Source organism: Natrix helvetica, assembly GCF_964273705.1.
Source record: "Natrix helvetica genome assembly, chromosome: Z".
NCBI classification, from domain to species: domain Eukaryota; kingdom Metazoa; phylum Chordata; class Lepidosauria; order Squamata; family Natricidae; genus Natrix; species Natrix helvetica.
The window spans coordinates 15,525,874-15,536,086 of record NC_138554.1 but is presented as its reverse complement, the minus strand read 5'-3'; positions in this window follow the sequence as shown (position 1 = coordinate 15,536,086).

Genomic DNA, 10,213 nt, shown 5'->3' with positions numbered 1-10,213 from the left:
AGACACTCCCCCACCCAAAAAGCAATGACTTTTGGGGATAAAAGGGGTCATGAAGCCTGCCCGTTTTTGGATTCCAGACTTAGTGGCATTAATTCCTCTGACTAGTGTCTGGGAGCCTAGTTGGGTAAGTGTAGATGAGAAAGAGTGTCTGTGTCAACTCGCAAAGCATCCCTGGCCTGCTAGCATGTTGCTATAGGCAGGAGGGGGGACAACTGGAAGTCTTTAAGAAGATGTTGGATAGCCATTTGTCTGGAACGCCATAGGGTTTCCTGCCTAGGCAGGGGGTTGGACTAGAAGACCTCCAAGGTCCCTTCCAACTCTACTATTGTATTGTAAACTGATGGAGCAGCATGGCAATCACAACCAGAAGCACATTCCATGCACACCTTTCTCAAGGCTGTATCCCAGGATATCTGCAACAGTTAGAGGGGCGTAATCTCTACAGCCCACAAATGTGCGCCATTGGATAATATGATTTATGACACATCCTGGATGGAAGGGGAAAATTGGGTCCTAATTGGGCTGTAAATTATGTGGGGGTGGAGCTGGCTTCACTTGGGTACATGCCGACATGTTGCTCCTAATAAATAACTAGATTTCTTTGAAGTTTGGCTCGAGGCTCATGATTTAATTAGGGCATCCATTGGAATCCTGACAGTGTGTGTGTAAGAGCAAATAGATATACTTTGTAATCAGTAAAAGTTTGCTATTATTTCAAATTCACCTTGTCTTCATGCATTTTAAAGAACCATTTGTGTTCAGTTGAAAGTGATTTGAGGTGGCAATTTTCCAGGCCTGTGAGTGTGCAAGTGAATGACCATAAACCGAACCTGAAAGCACACTTGTGTAACAATTTCTCCTTCTCTAGTTTCAGGCAGGGAGAAGAAATCACATTTTAATTCATGCCAACTAGGAGGTAAATTTGCCTTTACATTTGTCTTAATACATTTTAAAACGACATTTAAAATTACCAAAATAACCAAGGTTACATCTTGCAAAGCTCAGGACTTTTGGATTTGGTCAGTATTTAGATAAAAGACAACCCCAAAATTCCAGAAGTATAGCCTAGGTTGAGCAGTCCAACAATACCAATGATAGTCCATTTAAAATCGTTGCAAAAGAAATGATACAGACATATCCATAAGAAGAAAAGTTTGTGTCAGGCCTGTAGTTATGTTCTTTTTAGGATCTTTGGCCTGCCACACTTTCTTATAATTTTCTATGCTGTTTCATTAGTGTAGTAGTTGGGAGGGGGGAATAGAAAGGAGTAGGATTGTGGAATGTATTGTTGACATTCTTTTATAGAAGCCAAGGTCATCTTTTGTCTCCGCACCTCGACACCTGACCGGAAGCAGAGGGGTGTAGATGCCAGCGTGGAAGATGATGATTGGAACATGTGATGGATTTGTGGGTGTGGGGATAGATCATGAACTTTCAACTGGGTGGAATTCCAGGATGCAGATCAGAGTTGGAATTCCATAGCCGTGCTAACATGCCTGTTATGAATAAATGGGAACTTTAAGGAAGATTCTGCCTTGGACAATGATTTATTTCATACATGGTATTTAGAATGCTAACAGTTTGATTGTAAAGGAATTTTAATTATATTTTATGAACATTATTACTAATGTTTTTTTAAAAAAATGTGTATATATTTGGGGTATATATATTATGTATATAATTGGATGCAGTGGCTCAGTGGCTAAGACGCTGAGTTTGTCGATCAGAAAGGTCAGCAGTTCAACGGTTCAAATCCCTAGTGCCGCATAACGGAGTAAAGCTCCCATTACTTGTCCCAGCTTCTGCCAATCTAACAGTTTGAAAACACATAAAAATGCAAGTAGAAAAATAGGAACCACTTTGATGGGAAGATAAAAGTGTTCTGTGCACCCTCAGTGCTAGCCACATGACCACGGAGACATCTTTAGACAGTACTGGCTCTTCGTCTTTGAAATGGAGATGAGCACTGCTCCCTAGAGTTGGCAACGACTAGCACATATGTGTGTGGGGAACCTTTACCTTTTATATATTTGAGGAGATTTTCCAATTTTAATCCCGTGTTCTTGAGATATCACTGCTTATTGTCTTAAGGGAACTGGGCATATTTTCTTTTCAGTTGTGACATACATTTTTACAGTTCAAGAGCTCAGAATTCTGAATAGGTTATTATCTCAACTATAATTAATCATTACCTGCATGCCTGTTCCAAACACATGGGATTTCAGGCAAAATGGAAGAACTGACCCTGAAGAATGCTATTAATGTTCCCCATGATATTCCAAACCATGGCTGGACGCCACAAAGCTCTATGATTTAATTTGGTAGCATGTTGCATTCTCCATTTTTGTCTGAAAAACATCTCATGAAGACAGGTCAGTCTGAGCTACTTCAAAGATGCTGTTGCCAACAGGATCATTTGTATACGGAAAGAAGACACTCATGGAAGATGTTAGTATTCATGAAGTTACTGTTAACAATAATGCCTCAAGTGGTGTGTAAGTGTAACTTGGACGAGCCTCTTCCAATTCATCACATCTATCACCAGCTTGGAGATGTTAACATTGCTGGCATTATTTCTGTATTCTCAACATTTTCTGATGCCAATGATTTCCATCAACACCCTTCTCAGGCAATTCAAGATGGAGTTATGTAAGCATATCTTTCATTTATAATCAAGATCTGTAACTTGCTGTTCAGTCACAATGGTGCTCAAAATATTCCCCTGAAAGTTACAACTGAAAAGGTGACTCTTAATAACAGATGTATCAATCTATGGTCAGCATACCTTTCAGTTTCCATGTGAAGTGGATAAAAACTTTTTATTTGAAAGCTGCCCAGAATCACCTGCGATTGTTTGGTTAATCAATCAATAAAAAATCCAAGGCTCATTTAATCATATTCAATTATTTCTAAGCATAGGCTGTGGAAACAGATAAAATTATGAAGATGGAACTACCACTAAAATATTTTTGGCATATAAGAGCAGTTATTACCCTTTTCTCAGTTGATTTTATTCCTAACAAAATAGAGTTATATTCTTCTAAATATAACGATTTTTGGGGAATCTATGGTTTGCTAGTAGGCATTTCTCATGTATTGCAAAATAATTCTTCCAACCTCAAGCCAGTGTTTGCTTGTATTAATAATTTTTTTTAAAGAATCACAAATTCCGGAGTAATATATATGCATTATAAATTTGCTAAGCATTTTCCAGGATCCTAGCAGAAGGAGAAATATATTGCCCTAAAATATGTTCCACTGAATATTCTACTGAAATGTTGCATATTTTAAATCACACCCTTCTAAATATATTACATAATGTTTGTTGCAGAGTTTCCTTTCAGAATTACCAGCATATACTTGCCCTAACATTTGCTCTTAAAGAGATCAATGAAAAGACACAGATCCTACCCAATATCACTCTGGGCTTCCATCTTTATAATAGCAATTCCAGTCCAAGTTGGACAAATCTTGCCTCAATGGTGCTTCTTTTCAACCAGGGCAGATTCATCCCTAACTACATCTGTGGGGTCCCAATCACTTTGGCTGCAGTCATGGGGGGATCAGACATCTGTCTCTACATGGCGACTATTTTGTGCCTCTACAAAGTTCCTCAGGTAAGGTGTGTTGAAGTTCTACACCACTTTCTGAACAAGCCTGGAGAGTTTTGCTTTTATGATAAAGAGCTCAACCTGCATATAACTCTTTGGTACATATTCAGAAAGAAAACTTTAAAATGACTGATAGTCAATATTGATTAATTGAATCCAGCTGGATTCTTGTTATTCAGTGGGCATTTATGATTACAGATGAAGACTTGGCCTCCAAGAAGTCAATTTTTTTCTTGGGTTAATAGCAAAAGTACAAGATGTTTTAATGATCTAACTTGGTTGAAGTAATCCACTAAATTTCAAACTCCAAATAAAGGTAAAAGTTAATAAAAAGAGAAAAAAGAATAAAAATTCATCGACTGAAAAAGGATGTGGAGAGGATAGAGAAAAAAATGTTTCGTGAAGAGCAAACAGGGATTTGAAATGATCAGAATTCCTAAAGACTTGAATTATCTATTTGGACTGTAGAGAAGACTTGGCATTAATGTATACCCCAAGTTTTGGCTTTCTGGAGAGAGAAAAACCACCTATGTCATTTTGGGTGTCCTGTGTTTCCATAGATGTTTCCCTTTCTAGGAAATAGTTTATCCATTAAAGAGGATAGAAAGAAGAGAGTCTCATAATGTTTAGTATTCATTTATACTTGATTGGATTAGCAGAGGATCACAAACAATGATAAACCTGATCAGACAATAGGAATATTGGAAAGAGGGAAATATGAGAAGTTGTTGGTACTCTGACAGCTTGGTTGTTTTCTTTCCACATTTATTTTTATTTTTAAACATAAAAGACAACATTAATTTTTTTTCATCCATTACATACAGCATGTCGTTTGGTTGCAAGTGTTTTTGCATCCGTATTTTCAATTACATATACAATCACAGATTTTCCATCTAATATAACCAAAAAACCTCACTTTCATTGTACAGCATATATTCAATTACGATTAATATTTCTTTCTTTTCAATAAACTTAATTCTCTTACTTTCTTGATTGTCTGATTAATAACAACGTACCTTTATGCAATCATTGTCTCATTTTAAATATTTTTACAGTATAAAAGAATTTACCATGTGTTTATATTTATATATCTATCACTATTTTCAACAGGATATATTTATAGTATGCACTTAGAGTTATACATTATATTACCAATCCTCTATCAAATGTACATAAATTCGTTATATCTTTGTCCTTCATTTTATAACAAAAGATTCTAAATTATTCATATATATGTCAGTGTTTCATTGTATTACTATTAGTCTATTTAACAACATTTTTGTATTCTCACTTTTCTCCTTCAATTAAAACATAAGTAAAACATTTTTCATTTCCAGGTTCTTTTTTCCAGCCACTGATAAAACAAATCCCATATCTTATAAAATTGCTCATCTTCTTGTTCTCTAATTTCAAATGTCAATTTGCTCATTTCAGCGCACTCCATTATCTTTCGAATAACTTCTTCCTGTTTTGGTATCATTTCATTTTTCCAGTTTTTTGCAAATACAATTCTAGCTGCTGTTAAAACATTTACAATCAGCTTGGTTGTTTTCATGCAGATGTTTCATTACCCAAACTAGGTACCATCATCTGTATAAAATGAATGAAACATCTGCAAGAAAACAACCAAACTCACAGACACTTCATTTCAGTTACAAGCCACAAATAGTCTCCTTTATTTAGGTAAATATTCCTACCACTGAATTAAAATTCAAACTTACTCTTTCCTTTTCTAGAATGGCTATTTTTATATAAAAGCAAGCAAACAAACAGTAAGAGTTCTTTGAGGAGAAAAAAAAAACATTTTTGAGTACTAAGATTGAAGCCAAGGTAGTCATGAAATGAACAAAATTATTTAGACATTGTTTCAATAAGCAAAGTCAAGAACACCCTAAAATTGAATGCGTTCTGAGAGGCTCCCATACAACTTTGCAATTCCAATATTTATCTTTCTATAGTTGACCTATGGCTCTGCTCCCCTTATGGATAAAGAGACTCAAGCAGTTTTCTTCCAACAAATGTTTCCAGATGAATCCCACCAATGTAGAGGCCTCCTCCAGTTATTGCTGTATTTTAGATGGATCTGGATTGGCGTTCTTGTTGTGAAGGATGACAAGGGAGATAAATTTGTCCAGGAGGTGCTCCCCACATTTTCCCACCAGGGCATCTGCTTTGATTTCATACAAGAGTTCCCTAGGGTAGATTTTTATATTGATTTTAATGATCTAATAGATGAAGGAATCCATATATACCAAGTTCTCATGAATAGTACAGCCAATGTCATAGTCTTCTATGGTGAAATTGAATCTATATCACTTCTGAGAACATACCTCCAATTATCAGAAGTAGTGGATATACCAAAGAAGACAAAAATCTGGGTTACAACCGCTCAAACTGATTGCACTTCCAGTTCATTTCATAAATCCTGGGACATCCATTTCCTACATGGGGCTTTATCCTTTGCAGTTCACACAAAGGAAGTCCAAGACTTCCAGGAATTTATTCAAAACCTAAATCCAACTAAAAATCACCAAGATCATTTTCAAAAAGATTTTTGGGAACAGGCATTTGATTGTGTCTTCCCAAACTCAAAAATGGAGACATCTGAGAAAAAATGTACTGGACAGGAGAAACTTGTGACCCTTCCTACATCTGTGTTCGAAACACACATGAGAGGCCAAAGCTACAATATTTACAATGCAGTCTACGCTGTGGCACATGCTTTGCAATCATTGTATTTAGCTAAATCCAGGGGAAGAATAATAGCAAAAGGACAGCAACAGTTTCAGAATCACAAGTTGTGGTGGCAGGTAAGATCTTAAGCACAGAAATGCCAAAATCTCACCATATCTGTAGTTGCAACATATGTCCATAAAATTTAACAAAATATATTTTGTAAGGGTTATGGTATTTTGTCTAAATGTGAAATATAGTAATGTCTTGACCAGCTAAAATAAGCTCATATAAAAATCACAAAAGTGCATTATTTTTGAATTATGCTCTGAAACACAGTTTAGCAGACTTTTATTCTGGATGATTTTTTTTTGAATATTTACAGTAAGTTTGATCCAAAATGTAGAAATTTAACATTCCATAAGTTTCCAAAAGATTCAGTGTCAATTTTTTTTAAAAAAATCAACAATGAATTTTGATAGTTCAAAATATCTTCATGCCTACTTTACAACTTTTAGATTAAGTCATTCTCAAACCAACCTTGAATGGAAGAAAAAGGACTGGTAAGAGCCTCGATGGTACAGTGGTTGCAGGCTACTTCTTCTGACTGTCGGCTGCCTGCAATTTGGCAGTTCAAATCTTACCAGGCTCAAGGTTGACTCAGCCTTCCATCCTTCTCAGGTGGATAAAATGAGGATCCAGATTGTTGGGGACAATAGGCTTGCTCTGTAAACTGCTTAGAGAGGGCTGTAAATCACTGTAAAGCAGTGTATAAGTCTACATGCTATTATTATAATAGTGAGATTCTTACTTAAGAAAGCAACAGGTTATTATAATTTCCTTTTTCCAAGCCTGTTTATTTCAAAGAAGAAATCATTCACTTTATAGTTGACCGTTTTTAACCCTGAAACTTGAATAGTGACTTGTTAGCAATGATTGTTATGAATGGATCCATTCATGCTTTATGGGTATTACAGATAGAATATCTCCCCTAAAAAGGTTGGTCCCCTAAATGCCCTCATTTTTGCCCTTTTGAAATGCTATTATTACTTTTACATTTTACATTGGTCATCCAAGTTAAACACTTATATCATACTAGGCACAAGAGCCGTGGTGGCACAGTGGTTAGAATGCAGTATTGCAGGCTAATTCTGCTGACTGTCATAGTTTGATTCTCTCTCTGGCTCAATCTTCTCTCCTTCTGAGGTCAGTAAAATGAGGACCCAGATTTGGGGGGCAAAATGCTGAGTCTTTAAACAGCTTATAGAGGGCTTTGAAGCACTGTGAAGCAGTATATGTATAAGTGTTATTACTATATAGATTTTTAAGTGGTTTTACATTTTATATTCTGTATTTGTATATTAATACCTATGAAATATTATATTACAATATTAGAAATATGGTATTTTATTTGTATATTTTGGAGTAATTGTTATGATATTTGTCTGATGCTGGTCTAAAAACTAGAATAAAACAAGAACTTTCCTTCCTTCCTCCCTCCCTCCCTCCCTCCCTCCCTCCCTCCCTCCCTCCATCTTTCCATCCATCCATCCTTCTTTAGCTTCATTATTTTCTGAGAAATGTCAGATTCAACAACAGTGTTAGTGAAAAGATTTCCTTTGATAAAAATGGAAAAATCATTGGTGGATTTGATATTATCAACTGGATCACGTTCCCCAACCAATCCTTTCTTAGGGTCAAAGTTGGAGCAATAGATCCTACAGCACCTCCAGACAAGTTCTTAAACATCTCTGTGGATTTTATCACATGGCCAGTAGGCTTTAATCAGGTTAGATATATGAATATAGATTTGTCTGCCTACATCTACAGTATGTAGATAAAATATTATCTTTATTGATGGAAGTCCCATAATATTGTTCCTGTGCTGGGGTGGAGGGTGTTATCAAACTACCGTACCCTTTGCTTTGTCTCACTGTATAATCAAAAGCAGTAATGGACAATAGGAACCATACTTTTGATGTAAAAGCTCCAGTCTTATCCATAAGAACTAACTAACTATCCACTAAGAATTAGTAAAGCTAAAGTGTTTTGAGTGCCCAGCTTCTTCTCTCATGATTGGAGTGCATATGTGAGGGATATAGGAGCATGTCACACTCTCAGAGTGTGCAAGACTGTTTTTTTATCAGTTTTGCATTCCTTCGTCTCAGCCTCTGTACCCAGTCAGCAGACCTTAAATAGTCCTGGCTTTCAGGTTGGCCTGTAAACTAAAGTGCCTTAAGTATTTATTTTATTTTAGTTAGTTATTTAGATTGTCAGTCATGTACAAAATAACAGAAGTAAGAGCAAACATGAATAAGAACAAAGGAAATGGGTAAAAATAAATCAGGACATTAGGACAGGGATGTTACCCACGCTGGTGCACTTATGCATGCCCCTATGGACCTCTTAGGAATGGGGAGAGGTCAGCAGTAGACAGTTTAAGGCTAAAGTTTTGGGGGCTTTAGGGTGTAACAACAGAGTAAGGTAGTGCATTGCAGGCATTGATCACTCTGTTGCTAAAGTCATATTTTCTGCAATCGAGTTTGGAGTGGTTTACCTTGAGTTTGTATCTATTGCATGCTTGTGTATTATTGTCATTGAAGCTGAAGTAGTCAGGGAGCTGCTAATAAATCCAAATTTATTATTATTATTATTACCAGTAGGACATTGTAACGGATAATTTTGTGTACTATGCTTAAGTCCAACCATAGGTGGCATAGTGGTAGGTTGTTCAAGCCCAAAATTTCAAGCCTTGCAGTGTAGGCTATTCTGCTGCAAGCAGAGGAGTATAGTACTCTTCTCGTGAAATAACTGCACTCGCTTAATTGTACTAATATCCAATAACGATTCCAGACAGATGAGCTGCATTCGAGAATTGGTCTAGCAAAGGTAGAGTAACTAGCTTCTTATCTCAGGGATGATTCGAGGAGACAGTAAGAGGTTTCCATTCTTTTGGCAGTGGGAGACAGGGTCAGGGGATGGTGCTATATTGGAGGTGGGGGGAGCAAGCCAAAGTATAATGGTGGTGGCAAACATGGAAAAACATGCTGGGAGACAAAGAATGGGTAGTTCTGGCAAAATATGGGATTGATGTCTTACATCAATTTCATGCTCCAGCTCCTTGGTCTCAGCCCCTTTACTAAGCTAGCAGACTTTAAGTGTTCCTGCATTTCAGCTGTTGTTTCTAAATATGGTTAGTAAGTAATAAGTGCTCTTTTATTTGCTTTTTAAAAATATATCTTTATTGAATTTTTAAAAATAAACAGATAAAAAATAACAACCATTAATTGAGATAGAAAGGGGGGAAATGTAAAAAAAATGAAAACCTCCCTCATTTGCAATGTAATCATTGATGAGAGGGCCAACCAGGTATGCATTACTGAGATTTGGCTGAGTCCAGAAAGGGTGGGTGGATGAGGATCTGGGACTTTCAGAAATATGTCCATCTTGGTTTCATCAGCCGAGACTTCAGAGGAAGGATGATTGTCAATTGGCCTTGACAATCTTATGATACGGTGGCTCAGTGACTAAGATGCTAAGCTTTTCGATCAGAAAGGTTGGCAGTTTGGAGGTTCGAATCTCTAGAGCCGGCTAATGGAGTGAGCTCCCATTAGAGTGGTGAGTTCCGGATCCCGTTCCAATCAGTATGGTTGGAACAGGCCCGGCGGCATCCACATAGATGAGTGCAACACATGTGCACATGCGTGCAACACACACATTGTCTTATTGCCACTGTGAGCTTCTGTGACACTCCAGCTACTCAGTGGAGCATTATGCAGGTGCTGTATGCACCATGCACTGAAGCACAGAAGACTTAAAAGACCGGTAAGGAGCTCAGGGAGGTGGGTGGGTTCTCCAGAGTACCGTACTGGAATGGTATTCAGTGCTCTGGGCTGGCTCAGTCCATACCGGGGAGTACCGCCTACAAC